General features: G+C 37.3%; 1 pseudogene; it reads right to left on the bottom strand.

Annotated features, from left to right (window-relative positions):
• Nucleotides 1-300: 300 nt before the first annotated feature.
• Nucleotides 301-803, bottom strand: LOC133752771 (ubiquitin carboxyl-terminal hydrolase 12-like; annotated as a pseudogene).
• Nucleotides 804-20132: the final 19329 nt, after the last annotated feature.

The following is a 20132-nucleotide window of genomic DNA, read 5'->3' as shown; positions in this document are numbered from 1 at the left end:
TGGTCAGAGAAGATGCATTCATGTCCTGCATTTGCATATTGGCTGCCACTGGCTTTAAATTTAATCCTCAGCGTCCTTGTGTTACTTGGGCTTTAAGAAATAAATAAAAGTAGTTTAGATTTAATTTTACAGATATTATTTAAGCTGTCATTATTCATGTGAAATGTTAAAAAGAAAAAAAACTATATTATAAATATATATGCATCCATTGCTATGGCACCTGGCTACTTAATGTGCTGAGACTTGCTTTATGGCCTAGCACATGGTCTATCCTTTTAACTAGCTGCTAGATATTCATCGTTATATTACTAAGTCTGGTGTGATGTTGTTATATTCATTGTCAATATTACCATTAGGTAATGGTAAGCAACCGTTTTGGTTTTCCTGTTTTCTCTCTTCTTGTAAAATATAAGCAATCATATTTAGTAGGTAATTTAAGAATTCATTGGTATCTTCTTTCATGTAGTTGTCTAAAGGCTCATTTTCTTTCCATAATCTTGTTATGGACTTTTTGGGAGGGATAACGCTGCTCTTTTTCTTCTGAGTTGCAATGCTGTGGAAGAGGTCCGCTAAACAGGTGAGAAGGCTCTCCTTTTTCCTGGGCTGACTCTTGTATGCTAGAACTTTCCCTAGAAATGGACAACAAAAATAAAGTGCTTGAAGAGCTGAATTGCATTATCAGGTATTCCTAAAGTTGACTAATTCAAAATAGTGCTTATTGACTGTTCTGGGCCAATATCTTTCTCTAATGCTGAGGCATTGGCACTCATGTTACAAATGGAGGAAAATTTGGAGACTGTCATTAGGATTTCCATGCATCCAGCACCATCTTCCACCCAATGGCAGCCGCAGCAGTGGTGGCGGGTAGGGGAGGAAGGAAGCTGGGCCCAGGACTAGCACCACAGCCTGTGGGTGGACCCTCTAGCTGCCAGGGACCCACTCACCTAGCCTGCTGGGCCGCCTTGGCCATCAGCGCCAACGGCACTCCATTTAATTGTTTTTTGTAGCTATTGTGAATGGGATTGACCTTAGAAGGTTTTTCTCAGCCATGGCTTCATATGCGTATACAAAGGCTATTGATTTTTTGTGTGTTGATTTTATATCATGTTACTTTACCAAAATCTTTTATGAGATTATATATATATATATATATATAATTTTATGAGTTTATATATATATATAGGTAATTATATATGTATATATAATCATTTGATCTGCAAATAGGGATAGTTTGATTCTTCCTTCCCTATTTGTATCACTTTGATTTCTTCTTCTTGTCTAATGGTGCTCTCTGGCTAAAACTTCCAGGACTACACTGAATAGAAAAGAAGAGAGTTGGGGCCAGTGCCATGGCTCACTTGCTTAATCCTCTGCCTGCGGTGCTGGCAACCCATATGGGCACCGGGTTCTAGTTCCGGTGTCTCTTCTTCCAGTCCAGCTCACTGCTGTGGCCTGGGAGGGCAGTGGAGGATGGCCCAAGTGCTTGGACCCCTGCACCCTCCGCATGGGAGACCAGGAGGAAACACCTGGCTCCTTGCTTTGGATCAGTGCAGCGCCGTCCGTAGTGACCATCTGGGGATTGAACCAATGGAAGGAAGACCTTTCTCTCTCTCTCTCTCTCTCTCTCTCTCTCTCTCTTACTGTCTATAACTCTACCTGTAAAATAAAAAAAAAAGGAAAAGAAGAGAGTGATTACCCTTGTTTGATTCTGGATCTCAGTGGAAATGTTTTTGACTTTTCCCCATTCAATAAAATGCTGGCTGTGGGTTGGTCACAAATTGCCTTGATTGTGTTGAGGAATGTTCATTCTATATCAAAATTTATAAAGGTTTTCATCATAAAAGGCACTATATTTTTTCAAATACTTTCTCTGCATTTATTCAGATAACCATATGGGTTTTCTTCCTCAGTTTGTTAATGTGATATATCACATCGATTTGCGAATGCCTAACCACACCTGCATATAAGGGACAAATCCCACTTGATCTGGATGAGTTATTTTTCTGATGTGTTGTTGGATTCAATTAGGTAATATTTTGTTGAGTATTTTTGCATCTATGTTCATCAGGGATATTGGTCTATGGTTCTATTTCTCTACTGCATCTTTTTTCTGATTTAGGAATATGTGATGCAGGTATCATAGAAAGGAGCTTGGGGGAATTCCCACCACTTAAGTTGCTTTGAATAGCTTAAGAAAAGTTGGAATTAGTACTTCTTTTTTTTTAAAGCTTTTACTTAATGAATATAAATTTCCAAAGTACAGCTTATGGATTACAATGGCTTCCCCCTCCATAACTTCCCTCCCACCCGTAACCCTCCCCTTTCCCACTCCCTCTCCCCTTCCATTCACATCAAGATTAATTTTCAATTCTCTTTATATACAGAAGAACAATTTAGTACATATGAAGTAAAGATTTCAACAGTTTGCCCTCACATAGAAACACAAAGTGAAAAATACTGTTGGAGTACTAGTTATAGTATTGAATCACAATGTATAGCACATTAAGGACAGAGATCCTACATGATATTTTTTTAAAAATTGATTAATTTTCTATGCAATTTCCAATTTAACAACAAGGTTTTTTTTTTCATTTTCAATTATCTTTATATACAGAAGATTGATTCAGTATATACTAAGTAAAGATTTCATCAGTTTGCACCCACACAGAAACACAAAGTGTATAAATACTGTTTTAGTACTAGTTATAGCATTACTTCACATTCCACAACCCATTAAGGACAGATCCCACATGAGATATAAGTACACAGTGACTCCTGTTGTTGATTTAACAATTCGACACTCTTGTTTATGGCATCAGTAATCTCCCTAGGCTCTAGTCATGAGTTGCCGAGGTTATGGAAGCCTTTAGGGTTAGCCGACTTCGATCTTATTCCGACAGGGTCATAGTCAAAGTGGAAGTTCTCTCCTCCCTTCAGAGAAAGGTACCTCCTTCTTTGATGGCCCTGTTCTTTCCACTGGGATCTCACTTGCTGAGATCTTTCATTTAGGTCTTCTTCTTTTCTTTTTTCAGAGTGTCTTGGCTTTCCATGCCTAAAATACTCTCATGGGCTCTTGAGCCAAATCCGAATGCCTTAAGGGATGATTCTGAGGCCAGAGTGTTGTTTAGGACATCTGCCATTCTATGAGTCTGCTGTGTATCCCGCTTCCCATGTTGGATCCTTCTCTCCCTTTTTGATTCTATCAGTTAGTATTAGCAGACACTAGTCTTGTTTGTGTGATCCCTTTGACTCTCAGACCTATCAGTGTGATCAATTGTGAACTGAAATTGATCACTTGGACTAGTGAGATGGCATTGGTCCATGCCACCTTGATGGGATTGTGGAATTAGTTCTTCTTTAAAAGTCTGGTAGAATTCAGAATTGAAACCATCCCGTCCTGCTCTTTTTTTGTTGGGAGAGTCTTTACTACTGATTCAATCTCAGACTTGGTTATTTGTATGTTTAAGTTTTCTATGTCTTCATGACTCACTTTGTGAGATTGTATGTGTCCAGGAATCTATCCATTTCTTTTAGGTTTCCCGGTTTGTTTGTGGTGATTCATGGTGATTTTGTTTAATGTGGTATATGTTACATTTCTTTTATTTGACTGATTTTATTGATTTGGGTCTTCTCCATAATTTTTTTTAGAAATCAATAAGGACAGCTTTTTTAAATTATGCAAATACATGGAACTTAAAGAACTAACTTCTGAATAACCAATGCATTAAGAAGTAATCAAAGAGGATCTTAAAAAGTTTCTTGAAATGAAAAAAAATTAAAACATAAGATAAGAAAACATATGGGATTCAACAAACACAGTACTATGAGGGAAATTTTAGTAATCAACAGATATATAAAACACCATATCTCAAAACAATTTATCACTGTACTCAATAGAGTGAAAAATAATGAGACATTAGGGGTCGGTGTTGTGGTGCAGCAGGTTAAAGCCCTGGCTTGAAGTGCCCGCAATCCATATGGGCTCTCTAAGGTGTCTTAAGCAAAAAAATGAATACAAAGGTAAATGATGACATTTTTCATGTACTGAATCAATCAATTCTAGAACTAACTTACCAAACGATAGTGCATTTTGTGGGATGACATATTTTCATTATTGTTTCTGGTCCATTTACAACTTGGTTTTTTGTAATTTGCATTGAAAAGCATCCAAAATAATAGCGGAGAATTTTTAACTTAGTGATAGGAACAGAAACTAGATTTCTGTGAATGTAGATGTATAACAGGAATTGAGAAATTCAGAGAAAATAAGTGTTGACTACAATTTCTAGAATCTTAAGTATGTCAGAAAAACAATGGTAAGCCTGAAAGGTACAACAAAATATTAACCTGAAAATATAATCTTCCCTCTGCTAATAAGGCTTTTGGCCATATTAAAAGGCAGTGTATCAGCATGGTCAGATCCAAGGCCTTGGAGTAAGATTGTTCTGGGAAGATAATGTGACTTTGAAAATGAGGCCTTTCTAAATTTGTTTCTCCAACTAGAAAAATCATGATTGCAATAGGACCTACAGGTAGGCTCTGTAGGTCCTATTTGAATGCATAAAACAGTAGCTGCAGCACAGAGGAGCCACTCAATAAATGGCAGTTATTACTGTCTTCATTATTCGTATCATCAGGTTTTCCTGATACTCAATGCAATCTCTGACAGGAAAGTCAAAAGATTATAGTTATAGCGGATTACAACAAAGCCAAATTACCCAAATCACAGAACTCAAGGAAGTGGCAATATGAAAGCAAGGAAGTAAGCTACAAGCTTCTGCATCAGAAAAACAACGATGAGGGGCCGGTGCTGTGGTGCAGTGAAAGCCACCAGTTGCGCTGCCAGCACCCCTTATGGGAGCGGGTTTGAGTCCCGGCTGCTCCACTTCCAATCCAGCTCTCCTATGGCCTGGGAAAGCAGTAGAAGATGGCCTGGATGCTTGGGCCCCTGCACCTGCTTGGGAGACTTGGAAGAAGCATAACTGACATCACTATAGTACAAAGAATTGTTTGATACTATTATGAACAATTATATGTCAATAAATTCAGTGACCTGAAGAAATGGAGTAATGCCTGGACATGATACATCTTGCTAAGATTCAATCATGTGGAAATAGAATACATATGCAGACCAATAACAAGCAATTAAATATAATGTGTAATTAAAAAAATCCCACCAAAAAATTCAGGACTGTATGGCTTCCCTCTTGAATTTCACCAAACATATTTTAAAAAATTAATGCCAATGTTACTTTAATTATTTAATAAAAGATGAGTAAATTCTTCCAAATTCATACTATCAGGAAAGAATTAATGTGAAACCAAAACCAAATATGGACAAAACAAAAAAAGAAATCGCCAAGAAAATTTCATTGATGAACATAGAAGAAACAGCCTTAAAAAAAGCAGCATAATTCAGATGCACTTTCACCATATTTAGTGGTATTTATTTTAGGGATGCAAGGATGTTTTGACATATGCATATCAATAAAGATGATACACCACATCAACAGAATGAAACACAAAATCTTATGATTATCTTAATAGATGAAGAAAAAGCATTTGATAAAATTCATTATTACTTTATAGTAACAACTCTGAACAAATTAATATAGAAGGAACATACCTCAAAATGAGAAAGGCCATACATAGCAAGTCAACAGATAACATCATATTGAAGAGGGGAAATTTGAAGGCTTTCTTTCTAAGATCTGGGACAAGACAAGGATACTAACTTTTAACATTTTTATTCAAATAGTTCTAGTATTTCAAGTGAAAACAAAGAACATAAATTAATATAGAGCATTCATATCACAAAGGAAGAAGTAAAATTGTCACTGCTTGCAGATGACATGAGCTTATATATAGAAAAGCCCAAAGAATTCACTACAAGACTGTTAGAATTCATAAACAAATTTAGCAAACTTGCAGAATATCAGGTTAATGTACAAAAATCACAAGCTTTTTATACACCAATCATCTGAAAAGGAAATCAAGAAAACCTTCCCATTTCCAGGACCTACAACAGTTTATTTGGGAATAAATTTAACTAAAGATGAGAATGGTTTCAGCAGTGAAAATTATAAATCATTGATGAAATTTATGGAAGAGAACACAAAGAAGTGGAATAGCATTCTTTATTTTTGAATTGGAAGAGTAAATACTATTAAAATGGCATTCTATCCAAAGCAATTTACATATTCAATTCCATTCTTGTGAAAATTCTAAGGGCATTTTACACAGAACTGGGAAAACCACTACTAAAATTTGTATGGAACCCAAAAGACCTTGAATAGCCAAAGTGATCTTGAACAAAAAGAATTAAGCTGAAGGCATCACACTACCTGAGTTTAAAAGGTACAGTAATTAAAACAAGTTGATATTGGCATTAAAACAGATCCATATACTAAAGGAACAGAATAGAGACCCTAAAAATAAACCCATACAACCACAGCCAACCAAACTTTGGCAAAGATGTTAAGAATATTTATGGAGCCAGCGCCTCAGCTCAATAGGCTAATCCTCCGCCTTGCAGCACCGGCACACCGGGTTCTAGTCCTGGTCGGGGCACCAGATTCTGTCCCAGTTGTTCCTCTTCCAGTCCAGCTCTCTGCTGTGGCCTGGGAGTGCAGTGGAGGATGGCCCAAGTGCTTGGGCCCTGCACCCGCATGGGAGACCAGGAGAAGCACCTGACTCCTGGCTTTGGATCAGCGCAGTGCGCCGGCCGCAGTGGCCATTGGAGGGTGAACCAACGGTAAAGGAAGACCTTTCTCTCTGTCTCTCTCACTGTCCACTCTGCCTGTCAAAAAAAAAAAAAAAAAAGAAAGAAAAGAAAAGAATATGCATGGAAAATTATAAATGGTACTGGGAAAATTGAATGTCTACATGTAGAAGAATGAAAGTAGATCCCTATTTCTAATGAAGCACAAAAATAGGCGATTAAAGGCCTAAATATGAAATCTGAATATTTAAAATCATTAGAAGAAAATATAGAATATTGAGATTGGCAAAGATTTTCTGGATTAGACCCCCAAACACAGGAAACAAAAGCAAACCTCAGAGTTTCTGAAAAGCAAACTATCAACACAATGAGGAGACAACCTGTAGAATGGTAGAAACCATTTTGAAACGATGCACCTGATGCAGGGTTAATATCCGGAATATGTAAGTAACTTGAAATACTCATGAGCAAAAAAATAAATTAAAAATAGTAAATATAAACATAATTTTCTCAAAAGAAGACATAGGAGTGGTCAATAGGTAAATGAAAAAATGTCTAACATTACTAATCATCATTAAAAAGTAAATCCAAAAAGCAATCAGATATCACCTTACTCTCATAAGATTGGCTATTTTCAAAAAGTCGAAATTATCAAGTATTAGTGATTTTGTGAAGAAACGTGAACCCTTGCACATTGTTAGTGGAAATGTATATTAGTACAGACATGTTAGGAAACACTATGTAAGTTGCTTTAAAGACTACAAATAGAACTACTATATGATCCAGCAATTTCATATCTGAATGTATACCCAAGGGAAATAGAATTCAGCCATCAAAAATACATCGGCACAATAAGGTTTATTGCAATACTATTCAAAATAGCAAAGGAATGAAAATAATATTAAGTATCCATGCACTGATAAATGAACAAATAAAATGTGGCATGTATATAATAGAATATTATTCAGTCCTGAGCAAAGATAAGTATTGTTCACTTGCAGTGAACACCGATAAAAATTGTAGGTCATTATGTTAAATAAAATGAGAAAAGCATAGAAAAACAAGTATCCCATGATATTATTCTTGGTGGAGCACAAAATATAGATGATCTCATTGAAGTTAAAAACATAATTGCAGTTATCAGTGTCTGGGGAGGGAGTTTGGAAAGAAGGGGAGATATTAGGTAAGGCTAGATCGGAGTGAGAAATTCTGAAATTTGATTTCATAATAGGGTGACTACAGATAATGGTAATGCACTGCATTTTTTCTCTATTAAAAAAACTTTGAGTATAGGATTTTGGAACTTTTCAATATAAAGAATTGTTTCCTGATTGGACATTACACAATGTATATACACTTAACAAAATATCACATAGCACCACTAAATAGGTACAGTTTTGATCTGTTAAACAATGTTTTTAATTAAACTTTTTTAAAATGTGATTTGAATTCTTTGGAGCTGGGTTATGGTCTCTTTCCTTAAGTGATAATATTCAGTGAGTGCTTTAGGCCTAGACTTCAAATTCTACAGCCCAAGCCATCCTAGAGCTCAACCTTTTATTATTATTATTATTATTAAACTTTTATTTGATGAATATAAATTTCCAAAGTACAGCTTATGGGTTACAATGGCTTCCCCCCTCCCAAAACTTCCCTCCTACCCACAACCCTCCCCTTTCCTGCCCCCTCTCCCCTTCCAATCACATCAAGATTCATTTTCAATTCTCTTTATATACAGAAGATCAGTTTAGTATATATTAGGTAAAGATTTCAACAGTTTGCCCCCATATAGCAACACAAAGTGAAAAAAAATACTGTTGGAGTACTAGTTATAGCATTAAATAGGAGTGTACAGCACATTAAAGACAGAGATCCTACATAATATTTTTTTAAAAAAATTAATTAATTTTCTATGCCATTTCCAATTTAACACCAGGTTTTTTTTTCATTTTCAATTATCTTTATATACAGAAGATCGATTCAGTATATAATTAGTAAAGATCTCATCAGCTTGTACCCACGCAGAAACACAAAGTGTAAAAATACTGTTTCAGTACTAGTTATAGCATCACTGCACATTAGACAACACATTAAGGACAGATCCCACCTGGGATGTAAGTACACAGTGACTTCTGTTGCTGACTTAACCTTTTTTAAATTTATTTATTTGAAAGTCAGAGTTATACAGAGAGAGAAGGAGAAGGAGAGAGAGGTCTTCCATCTGCTGGTTCACTTCCCATGTGACCACAACAGCTGGAGCTGTGCCGATCCAAAGCCAGGAGCCAGGAGCTTCTTCCAGGTTTCCCACACAGGTGCAGGAACCTAAGGACTTGGGCCATCTTCCACTGCTTTTCCAGGCCACAGCAGAGAGCTGGATCATAAGTGGAGCAGCTGAGACATGAACCGGTGCCCATATGGGACGCTGGCACTGCAGATGGCATTTTACCTGCTATGCCCCAGCTCAAGCTTTAACTGTGAATCACTTGGGGACCTGATTAAAACATATCTGGATAGGTACTTAGGTTCTGAATTTCTAATAAAGTTTCAGATAATGCCCATGTTGCTGGTTCCTAGGTCACACTATTAATAGCAAGGGATAGAAAATTCTGGAAATAAACAAGCTTATAGCTTGGATTAGTCCATTTGTTACTCCAAAATCTGAAGTGTTGTGCTGTCATATTCTGTGAGTTACAAAACTCCAAATATATTTTGAGGATTTGAATCTTAGGCATGATGGGTATTTACAAATTAAATGTGTTGATCTTTTGTAAATCAACATCTGTAGCAGTAGTTTTCAACACTTTTGCTTTGTGTATCCCCTAAAAGTAATATGAATTACTAGAGTACCCACTCACAAATTTTGGGTTGACACTAAAATATTTTCATTATAAGTTCATATATTTAAAAATAATGTAATTTCTTTTGTACTTTTTACTGAAATTTTAAAATAATATAAGCATATCTCTATTATTAATTTATTTCTGATTCACAGAACAAGTACAGTCATTTATGAAACACAATATGTTGTTTCAATTGGGATACGATGCAATTAGGGCAATTAGGATGTCCATAACTGTAAGATTTGTCATTTCTTTGTGTTGGTAACATTGAAACTTGTTTCCAATTATTTTTAAATGTAGCCAATTGGCTTATGTCACTCAACATGAAATCCTCCAGTTGCATTCATATTTTTTGAAAAAAAAATATATATATACATATACCACATTTTCTTATTTTGTAGAAGGTATGATTTAGTGAAAACAATATTTGTAACTACCCATTCTTTTATTTATCTATATTTCCCTTTATTTTTAGTTTTTTTTAGTTTTTAACACATTCAATATAGTTCTTAGACACAATTTGAAGAATATAATATTCCCTTTTCCTTTTCTCTCTCTCTCTCTCTCTCTCTCTCTTTCTTTCTTTCATCTTTCTCTTTTAAAAATTTTGAGATAACATTTTTAATTTATATTACAGTCAAGAGACTACTGTCCCATTTAATGAAAAGCTTAAAAAGAAAAAAGCAAAAGACACCAGTTTAGCAGGAATCTGAATTATTGCAAGGGCTATAAATGATAATAGAATGGAAAAATGACTATTTCACTCAAGTACAGTAAGTTTTAAAGTAATCACAGAGCATTAAAACTATAGTAATATAACTTTTTTTATTTATTTGAGAAGTAGAGTTATAGACATAGTAAGGGACAAATAGAGATATCTTCCATCCACTGGTTCACTCCCCAGTTGGCAGCAGTGGCTGGAGCTGAGATGATAAGAAGCCAGGAGCCAGAAGATTCTTCAATGTCTCCCACAAGGGTGCAGGGGCCAAGCACTTGAGCCATCTTCCACTGCTTTCTTAGGCCATAAGCAGAGAGCTGGACAGAAAGAGCAACAGCTGGCATATTAACTGGCTCCCATATGTCATGCTAGGGTGGAAGGCTGAGGCTTAATCTACTATGCCACAGCTCTGTGCCCTAATATAATATTCTTAATAATTTGTTTGACAGAGGTATAAAACAAAGATTAAAAAACTATATTTGAAGTAATACTGAAACATACAGTCATTTGTTTCATTTTTCCATTTTTTTCTTTTAGCTGAGGAAAAGCATATAATATTTGTTTTCTTCTTTTTTTTTTTTTTTTTGGTCTGGCTTATGTCACCCAACATGAAATCCTCCAGTTGCATCCTTTTTTTTTTTTTTGTATATATATATATATATATATATATATATATATATCCACATATACTACATTTTATTATTTTGTGGAAGGTATGATTTAGTGAAAACAACATTTATAACTACCCATGCAATCAAACAATATGACATCCAAAAACTTTTGTATTCTATTTTTAGTTTCCACATTTGAGAGAAAACAAATGGAATGTCTTTCTGTGAATGATTTGTGTCACTTAGCATAGTGATCTCCAGTTCCATCCATTTTGGTGCAAATTTAAGGATTTAACTGTTTTTTATGTCTGATTGATATTCATTAACACATATATTTTATCCAGTTTTCAGCTGATTGACATGTAGGTTATTACATATCTTTAGTACTCTGAATTGGGCTGTAATAGCCATGGGAGTGCAGGTATCTCTTTCATATGCTACTTAATTTCAGTTATATTCCCAGAAATCAGATAGCTAAGTCATATAGTATAACCATTTTTAGTTTTCTAGGAAATTTCCATTGGTTTTTCCATAATGATTGTGTAATTTGCATTCCCACCACTAATGTTTTATGGTTCTTATTTCTCTACAACCTTGTAAGCATTAGTTATTTTTTGGCATTTTATAATAATCAAAGTAACTTCAGAGATTATACCTCATTATTTTCACTTTTCTGATGCACAGGGATCCAGAATTTTTATGCATTGTGCTTCTCTTGAAAAATATCTAGGTATAGCCTTTGCTGATTTTGCAACTGGAGTGTTTATTTCTTTGTTGGTGCATTCCTTGAGCCTCATGTGTATTCTAGGTATTAATCCTTTATTAGATAAATGGTTTGCAAAAATTTTCTTCCATTCTGTCAGTTGTCTCTTTGCTTTTTGAATTGTTTCCTTTGCTATGCAGAGGCTTCTTAGATAAAATCTATTTTTTTTTTGTATTTATTGCATTTGATTTTGGGGTCTTCTCCAAAAAGTCATTGTCTGCCTATACCAATGCCTTGGAGTGTTTCTCCAATGCTTTCTATTAGTAGTTTTAAGAGTTCAGGGTCTTAACATTAGACCCTTGATCAATTTTGAGTTGATTTCTGAATAGTTTGTAACACAGAGATATTTTTCCAAACTTTTGTGTGTGGAAATACAATTTTCAAACATCATTTATTGAAGAGGGTATTTTTTCTCTAGTTAGTGTTTTTAGCATAAATGTCAAAGATTTGTAGAAGTAAAGATTTACTTCTGTGTGCAGGCCAGTCGTACCAGTCAAATGGAACCTGAAGGAAGGAGTGGGAATGAAAAGAGGGACAAGGGCACAGAGAATGGAGCCAAGACAACAAGGCTGATCAAGGCTCGTTTATTCCAATGTCTCGGTGGTATTTATACATAACCAGCACAAAGAAGCACAAAAGGTAACAACATATGCAAGCACAAAAGATAACAACATACAGGGCTCTGGTAACACAGATATTTTTAACAAAGTGTTCTTGATTAACATCTTCCTTCAGGACAGGAGTATGTGACTTTCTTATCCCAAGAACTCCATAAGCCAAGACTGGCCTTGATTTGTCTAAAGGCTGCCTACATCTCCCCCTTTTTTATTTTATTGAGAATGACCTCTGTCTTAGGTTGCCCTCAGTCATCACTGTCCTTTCCCATCATTGGTAACTCTGGCAGCTTGGCTTAGAGCCCTGTCTTAGGCTGGTACAGGATGCTCAGTGTCTTACCCATCTCTGAGGACCATTCTAGTTTAAAATTAGGTGAGAGATGAAATATACAGCCAAATATCAATTATTTTGACTATAAAGGAGGCTTGATATGAAGCTTCACATGATGAATCTCAGTTCATACAGACTGAGCGAAGTCAGCATAAATTGCAGAACACAAGGAAAACATCTCATACAAAGTAGGAAAAGCAGTTGCAGTCCAGTCAACATTAATAACCAATGGATCCATTAAAACCCTCTAAATGTTAGGGGGTTAGTAATAAACATGTGTTGCATTTCACTTTTAAGTTTATCAATAACAGACTCTATAAATGGCATATTGTTAGTAATGTTAAAACAACATCCTCCTGGTACAGATTTACAGCTTATATGATCTATGATCTTTTAACATCAAATAATTGATAGCTTCATGGTTTAAAAGTACTTCTGAGTGAACTTGATCCAATTCTTTGGTTATATTGGATAGCACCATAGCAGTAAGATTGATTATTTTGGTCACCAGACATGCAAGCCTTCGCAGTCCATGGTTATTTCCATAAGCCAATCCAGGAACTCCCACTAGCTATATAGCCATGGTAAAGGCAGGTCTCCAATTAGGATGACATTATCATCACAGTTCTCATGTAATGAGCGTGGCTGTCATGTCTTCGGAAATACAGATGTTAGCATCGGGGCCACATGGCCCAACATGCAGTTGCAAAAATCATCAGGGGCTAACGATGTAAAAGCAAATTGGTTGCATAAAAATACCCATCCCTTAGGAGTCCGAGTCCCATACCAGTACTGGATCAAGTCCATTCCATTGATTGGTGATATGATCCCTCCATTTTACCATTGCTCTTTTTTTTTTTTTTTGGACAGGCAGTTAGACAATGAGAGAGAGAGAGAGAGACAGAGAGAAAGGTCTTCCTTTTTACATTGTTTCACTTCCCAAATGGCCAGGAGCCAAGTGCTTCCTCCTGGTCTTCCATGCGGGTGCAGGGCCCAAGGACCTGGTCCATCCTCCACTGCCTTCCCAGGCCACAGCAGAGAGCTGGACTGGAAGAGGAGCAACCAGGACAGAATCCAGTGCCCCAAACGGGACTAGAACCCAGTGTGCCAGCGCCATAGGCGGAGGATTAGCCAATGAGCTGTGGTGTTGGCAACCATTGCTCTTTTTGTAGCTGTTTGTGGATGCCAGTGTTGATCAGCTGCAGAATGACTATTTTTATCCAATGTGAAAGAATTTAAAATGAATAAAGCATGTGAGAGCCATTTGTTAGGAGAATGAGCAGACACTCCAAACACTCCTTTTTTATTTTCTATAAACATTGTGTTAAGGTATTATGTGCACGTTTAACAATGCCTTGACCCTGAGGATTATAAGGAATGTCAGTAACATGCGATATAAAAAAAGTTACACAAAAATTTTAAAAGAGGCAGAAATATAAGCAGGTCCATTATCCATTTTAATCTCCTTTGGAGTTCCTAGGGAAGCAAAAATTTGTAAGCAATGGGCAATAACATGTTTTGTAGATTCACCTGTATGTAAGGAAGCAAAAATAAATCCAGAACAGGTATCAGTAGACACATGTATATATTTTTGTTTGCCGAATTCCATGAAGTGGGTAATATCCATTTGCCATAGTTGATTGGGGAATAAACTGAGAGGATTAATTCCAAAGTGAGGTACTGGTAACTGGATGTAGCAAGTAGAACAGGATTTTACAATTTGTCGAGCTTGTTCTCGAGTAATATTATGTTTTAAATGTAAAGTCTGAGCATTTAAATGATGTAAAGCGTGATCTTTTGTATCAATAGAATATACGTGCAGAACAGAATCTGTCAAATGATTACCCTCTACCAAAGGTCCAGGAAGATTGGAATGTGCTCGAATATGACCTATAAAGAAAGGTCATGTACGCTGTCAAATGACAGTGCAAATGCAAGAAAACAAAGGAGAAGCAGCACAGGATTTAGGAAAAAATGAACAAGTTTCTAATGAGGCACCAATAGGAACACATATTTACTATCAGTGTATATGTTAACTGCTACATCCAAAGTAGACTGCAATGCAAGTGCAACAGCAGCTAATTCAACTAGCTGTGGATATGAAAAAGGAGTGTTAATAACTGTACGGTGACCATCACAAATTACAGAAGCTTGACCAGTGTTGAAACCATCTATAAATATCAAGCCAGCATTCTCTAAGGGTTGAAAGCTTGTATTTCGTGGGAATACACAGGGGTGATGTCGTAAAAATTGTATCACTTTATCTGCTGGATAGTTATTATGAACTTGTCCTGAAAAAGAAGCTAATGTAAGAGGCCAGTCTAAAGTAAAAGACAGGAGCCATATTAGCTGTTTGTTAGTATATGGTTGACATATACATGTCGGCTTTATTCCAAATATCTTTCTACATTCTAGTCTCCCTTTAGCTATAATCTCAGCTATTGCATTTTAATATGGTACAACATTCTTTTTAGGGGTAGCTTGTAAATATATCCAAAGTAAAGGGGCCTCTTGCCACAACAGAGCAGTGGGTAAATAATCTGTAATCAAAATAATAGGAATTAAAAGTGGATTATAATCAATGTAAGAAACAAAGCTCTGAGATAAGGCTTGTTGGTACCTTTTCCAAGGCCAGCCATGCTGAGGGAGTAAGCATTCATTGGGAGGTTAGGGAACTATCTCCCTTTATGTTATCAAATAAAGGTTTAAGGTCTCCTGTTGTGAGGTGGAGATGTGGACGAAGCCAATGAATATCCCCTAGAAGTTTTTGAAAATTACTTAAAGTCTGTAAAGAATACAATTGTAAGGTGACGTTCTGTGGAAGTATTTTTTGTGGGTACGATTGGAAGCCTAGATATTGATAAGGGTATTGAAGTTGCATTTTCTCAGGGGCTATGATAAGATCAAAAGCAGATAACTGCTCTTTCATTACCGTCAGACATTGCATCACCAAAAATTCCTCAGGTCCAGCTATCAAAATATCATCCATATCATGTATAATATATAAATTGCTATATATTTTGCAAATATTTTGAAAAGCAGCATCAACGAATTGTTGGCATAAAGTAGGGCTATTAGCCATTCCTTGAGGTAAGACCCTGCATTGGCATCTTTGCATAGGTTCTTTAAAATTTACTGATGGAACACTGAAAGCAAATCAGGGACAATCTTCTGGAAGTAACGGCATAGTATAAAAACAATCTTTTAAATCTATTACTGTAATATAAGAGTTTTTTGGAATTGCAGTAGGCAACGGTAGACCTGGTTGCAAAGCCCCATAATTTCCATAGTAGCATTAACTGCCCTAAGGTCCTGAAGCAACCGCCATCTCCCAGATTTCTTTTTGATAACAAAAATAGGACTATTCCAAGGAGAATTAGAGGAAACTATATATCCTACTATTAATTGTTCTTCCACTAATATCTGTGTAGTTTTTTTATCTTTTCCTGCAGTAAAGGCCACTGATCCACCCACATGGGATCATCTGATTTCCATTTTATTTTTTCCGCATGGGGCACAGGTTGATCAGCGGCCATCAAGGGAAACCTAAGTTCTACCAGTCATGATTAACAGTTAAAGTAATTGGAGATGTAATGCCTTGTTGTTGTTTGCCCAAACCTTTACCTGGCAAATGACCCTATTGAAGCATATTAGTGGTAACAGCTTCATTTGGACTACACATTAAAGCCCCCATTTGTGTTAAAACATCTCGCCCCCAAAGGTTAACAGGCAGTCCTCCTAGAATATATGATTGAAATATGTCTGTATTGCCTGTTTTATCTTTCCATTGTATCAACTCTGAACTTTGTTGTAGTCCCTGACTCTAACTAATACCTCCTAATTGAGTCATGGTAATTTCCTTTTTCCAATTTGTGGGCCAGTTTGCTGCTGAAATAATGGAGACTTCAGCTCCAGTATCTAAAAGACCATCTAGTAACTTTTTATTTAATTTTAAGGAAAATTTGGGTCAGTCCTTAGTTATGGGTTGTATCCAATAAGCATCAGAAGATCCAAAACCTTTATTTCCTCTTTTATTTAAAAAAGACTTACCAATTGAAGAGAAGGGGAGCAGACTCAATTGAGCAATGCGTTGTCCTGGAGTTAGTTACATTATTGGCTTGAGCCATAATTTTTATTTCACCAGTTAAGTCAGCATCTATAACTCCAGGAAAAACCTGTAACCCTTTCATAGTTGTACTACTTCTGCCCAGTAGGAGACCAAAAAACCCAGTTGGCAAAGGACCAAAAATCCCAGTAGGGAAGACTTGTGGGCCCATCTCAGGGATCAATACTGTATAAGAGGTGGCACTGAGGTCCAGTTCTGCACTACCATCTGTGGCTCTGTGGAGGAAATTGATGGATTTAGGGTGTTGTGTTGAGAAACAAATGTCATGGCCCTAAAAATTTGTTGGTTTTGTTGGGATGGGGCCTGGGGCTGGCCCCGCTTCTAGTTTTTTGAACTTTGTTCTTTTAATGAATTACCTTTTTTAAAATCAGTTTTGGAGCAACATTCCTTGGCCCAATGCCTTCCTCTTTTGCACCAGGGGCAAATCCCAGGAGGAGTCTTATTTTGATCTTTAACTTTTGGACAATTTTTTCGCACATGTCCCTGCTTCTCACATTTATAGCACCCTCCTTTATCTGGCATAGCCCTCCTTGTTGATTTTTATAATGACATACCAAGCAGAGTGGCAGGTCCTGAATGTCCTGTTTTTAAATGAATCCATTTTACTAATTCCTCATTAAAGGGACTGTCACAGAACACCTCAGCCACAGTAGCCAATCAAGCCATATCCACGTTGTACTTATGTTTTGTAGAATTTACAGTACTGTGGGCATCACTAGACAATCTTCACACAGCACCAGAAAAGGATCCATACTGAGAATCAAACATCATCAGTAATCATCACAGGCACGTTTAACATTCAGCTTGACTGTGTGTTCCCCTGGGATGCAACAGCAGCTGCAGCAGAGGCTTGCTCTGGCTCCCTCTTAAAGCCCCCAAGGACAAGGGTGGCTCATTGCTGATTTTAGGCAAGCAGTGTGTCCCGTCCCAGATCTTGGCCAGAGAGCCGAGACACGAAGCATGCCCACCTGTTTATCAGAAAACACTCCTTTATCCTCCTCCCCAGGAACTGGCCAGGCTCCCAAGGAGCAGGAGAAGGTTATCCGGCAGACAAGTTACTTGTTTATCAGAGCCAAACCTAGATACAAGCCTCTCCATTTCAAAAATCTGTCCTTACATTTGGTCCTAGGGTTGCATGGAGGTGTAGGTGTAATTAACATGGGCTCGTTGCATCATAAGAATACAAATTTTTTATACAAGTATACATCCAATAATCAAACACAATATTGTTTAAGGTGTTTTATGGATAAATTGAAATATATCTGAGGGGGAATTAGCCTCTTGGGCACCCATGTCAGGGACATAAAAAACAGCACTGTTCCAATACAACAACTCAAGCTGCTGCAGACAGCCTGAAAACAGGCTAGACAATCTCATGGCATGGAGATCTGAGGCATTGTTACTTGTCAAACAGACATGTTGAGGTACACACAGTCCAATTAACAAATGTGCTAACATTTTGCGTTACTCTAAAATTAGTGATTTGGGTTTCATTAAATATTTACAACATTTCTTTTTGATAAGACAACAAATTTTTTGGTGGATGGAACACGGTGGGTAACCATTTAGCCAGAATGATAGTAGCCTCTTATTATCTGTAATTGTTACATTCATGTAGGTTCATGGAATCTTAACCATTTGCAGCATATTTTGATTTACATTCTTTTGTTAAGCAAACCAAGCATAATCTGCCCAAGCATTCCTATCAGTAATAGGGTAGAGTTAGTACATAATACAAAAACAGAATGGGTAGTCTGGACACTTTGTCACCACAATTCCTCATTTCACATAGTAATATTCACTTTACAAAGGTAACATTTACTTCAACTGAAATATTTAAATGTAGAGTTGGGGGTGTCCAGTGTACACTGATTTATATTTTCCACTCCCAGAGTAAGCAGTTACACTTTCATTCACAATACCCTCTTTAGCAAACCAAGGACTAATTTTTTCAACAGCACTGATAAATTGCTCTACGGTTTGTTTCTTTAACCCTATTCCCTGAGTCTACAACCAAGTTTTTACAGCATTTACTGGCTTGCTTACCTTGTTTTTACAGCCTTTATCATGGCTTGCTTTGTTTCTTTTTTTTTTTTTAAGGGGAAAGGTTTATTGGGGAACACCCTACAGACCGGAGTGAAGGGGTGGTGAAGGAAAAAAAGAGAGAAAGAGAGTATAAGAGAGAGACAGAGGAGAGAAGGTAGAGTAGAGAGATGAGCCAAGAGAGAGGAGCCAAGAGAAAAGAACCAAGAGAGCACATGTTCAGGAACAGGCCCTTTTAAAACTTCGCCTGAGGGAGGGCAGGGAAGCAGGAGCAGTGAATCCCATTAGGGTGGGGGTGGAGCCTGGCTCAGGTAGCTGGGCCATGGGGCCACCTGGCTAAAACTGCGCCAGTTTCCTAACATTCCCCCCTTTTGTTTTTTATAAAGCAGGATTTGTATGGGATTACATTAGTCCCAAAAGTCCAGGAGGGGTAGAGGGATGATGATCTGTCTTTAGTGCTACTTCCTGCTGACATGGGGCGACGAGGTACTCTTCGCTGGCATGGGGCAATGTCTCAAGCCACTGTCTCCTGGGTGGGGAGCCGAGTATATTCCCATAGCAGCATTTGGTTGACCGCCTGGTTGTTGAAGGCCTTCGTTTGTTCCATTATAACCTGCTGTAAACACTTAGGGTAGTATAAAAGACAGGGTGAGAATATTAATTAACCAGGTAATGAGAGGGTTTCATAGAGGAGAGGAAATGGGGGGGTGTCTCTGGACCCTTGTGAGGATGGATGTGGCTTAAAGCTGATTCCAGCCAAGACTGGGAGAAAGGCCACTTAACTTTTGCAGGTAGTGGGGTTTATCTGTAAAGAAATTCTGAACAATTATACAACATTAGGTGGGGAAGAGGACCATCAGTACACACAGGTTGGGAGTAGAGCCACTGGTGGTAGAGATGAGACTATGGTTACAAATGAATGAGGCCCAAGTGGGCAAGATACAAAGGACAGAGTTGTTATTAGAGAAGCTAAGAAAGGTGCTGTCTAAGCTACAGATAAGTTTTTTGATTGAGAGGCAAATAGAACCCAACAGAAGGGGCTTGAAAATAATCAGGTGGGCTTTAAAGCCTTGTAAATTATGAGGCCCAGGCATATCCATCTCTTCATAGGCTACATCCTAAGGGAGATGAGAACCTCCTTGGGGAAGGCACCCTGTTGACTTCCATTACCTAGCTGGCCTGGGAGGAGAGCTGGCCAGGTAAAGGCAGGTGGCATCTCTAGCAGGAAATTTACAGTTCTGCCTGCAATGTTGCTGACTCTACTTGGCCATTTCCTCAGGTGGTCACTTTGGAAGCTGGACTGAGTGAAGGGCTTTTCAGCTTAGAGCCAATAAGATTTGTGGCTCTGACCTGAAGTCCTTCGAC

The sequence above is a fragment of the Lepus europaeus genome, chromosome X, assembly GCF_033115175.1.
Source record: "Lepus europaeus isolate LE1 chromosome X, mLepTim1.pri, whole genome shotgun sequence".
NCBI lineage: Eukaryota > Metazoa > Chordata > Mammalia > Lagomorpha > Leporidae > Lepus > Lepus europaeus.
Note: the sequence above shows the minus strand (reverse complement) of the source record. Positions and strands in the feature narration are given on the sequence as shown.